The 1,574-nt window shown below is 34.6% G+C and overlaps 1 long non-coding RNA gene across 1 annotated transcript; it reads right to left on the bottom strand.

The window, feature by feature from the left end:
* Positions 1 to 440: 440 nt before the first annotated feature.
* On the bottom strand, positions 441 to 999 carry LOC118600006. Its single transcript, XR_004949572.1, has 2 exons — positions 908 to 999; positions 441 to 833 (listed from the first exon to the last, which is right to left on the bottom strand). It is a non-coding gene; the product is annotated as an uncharacterized LOC118600006 (long non-coding RNA).
* Between the last annotated feature and the right edge of the window lie 575 nt (positions 1,000 to 1,574).

The following is a 1,574-nucleotide window of genomic DNA, read 5'->3' as shown; positions in this document are numbered from 1 at the left end:
AAGCTAAACTCTAAATTATCCTAAAACCTCAGTAGACAACAAACTAGCAACATAAAATGTTAGCATGTTGCTAAAATAGAATTCTAATTTTTTTGAAAATTACCATTATTTTATTTTTCTTCAGCCAGAGAGCCACCATGGAGAGAAAAAAGAGCCACATGTGGCTCTGGAGCCGCAGGTTGCAAACCTCTGGTCTACACCAATACTTAGTTAAAGTTTAAAAGGATGTATTCATGCATAAGGTTTAAGAAAAAAAAAAAAATGTAATTCGTGGTTTACAAAATGCTTTTCATCAATTCACCTCTAATAACAGTCGTGGGGTTACTAAGAGTTTTATTTTTTATTTATTTTTGCAGTGACTTGAAGTCTAAAAATACTCAAAATTGGACTGGAGTCATTTCCAGGTCACGCATGTAATAACAATTTTTAAGCATTTTAAGTATTTTTCCATTATGTTTTTTATTATTATTATTTCTTCTTTTGGGTTCAATGGTTCAAGTGATCCATCAGTGGTTGATCAGGTCCTGGATTGAATTCTAGCCAACAATCCTTGCCACCTTTACCCAACATCCTCCAGCTTTGGTTGCAGTGAGCATGTTCCTCACTCAGCAGCTTCACTCACACAAAACCCTATCAGAGCTTTGCAGTATAAGTGACCAACAAACCCCCAACAGTCCACTCCATCGTCTCAAAGAGAGCCCTCCAGTCTTGGATTCTGTACTGTGAAACTGGCAATTTGGCAAGTTGTCTTCTCAGCAGTCTCTTCCAAGAATTCTTTCCAGGGCACAACCGGCTCCCTCATGATCACCGAGGACTCTGAGAAATGCTCAGTTCTGTTCGGACACATTATCAGTTTGACTTTTTTGTATTACATTGAAATATAGCCAGCAGAGTTTCTCATTTTCACCTGTCTCCATTTCCTTATAGCTCAGTCTTTTTGATGGAATTAAAAACCTGTATTTACCATCATCCATTAGCATTATCTAACAGGTCTGTCACTGTTTTTTTTTTCATTCATATTATTTCTGTTTCAAATACAAACAGAAAATAAATACAAGAATTAAAAAAATACAAATATTCAATTATATCAATCAATGTGTTTGAAAAGGAGTGGATAGAAGAAAAGTCTTGTGTGGTGAAATTTTAAGTTTCCAAACTTATATTTTGACCCAAAGTAAATACAGTAGTAAAATATGAGTAAATATACTTATCGCAGCATAATATTTTTATCAAGCACTTTAAAACTGTAGATAACCCAGAAATTGGGGTTTTTGAAATGCAATTGATGCAAGAGCTTACAAATAAGGTAAACAAAGTAAAATGAAGCCAAAAGAGAAATAAATAGATATGGTTTCAATTAACTGACATTCTGTACATTTACAGCTACGATAAAAGACGTGAAACAATAGCAAAGAAAACAAAATCAAGAATGAAAATATTCCACTTTACTTTCTAACTCTTCAGAATTGTTTTCATCTTGATGTAAAACTGCAACCTAATGAAAAAGAGTACGGTGGCCTGGAAGTTCACTGCTTCAAACCCCTGTCAGCATTTCCTTCTGTGGACCCCACTGT

This window comes from Oryzias melastigma, linkage group LG3, assembly GCF_002922805.2.
Source record: "Oryzias melastigma strain HK-1 linkage group LG3, ASM292280v2, whole genome shotgun sequence".
In the NCBI taxonomy this organism is placed as follows: domain Eukaryota; kingdom Metazoa; phylum Chordata; class Actinopteri; order Beloniformes; family Adrianichthyidae; genus Oryzias; species Oryzias melastigma.
This window is presented reverse-complemented; position numbering and strand designations above follow the sequence as displayed.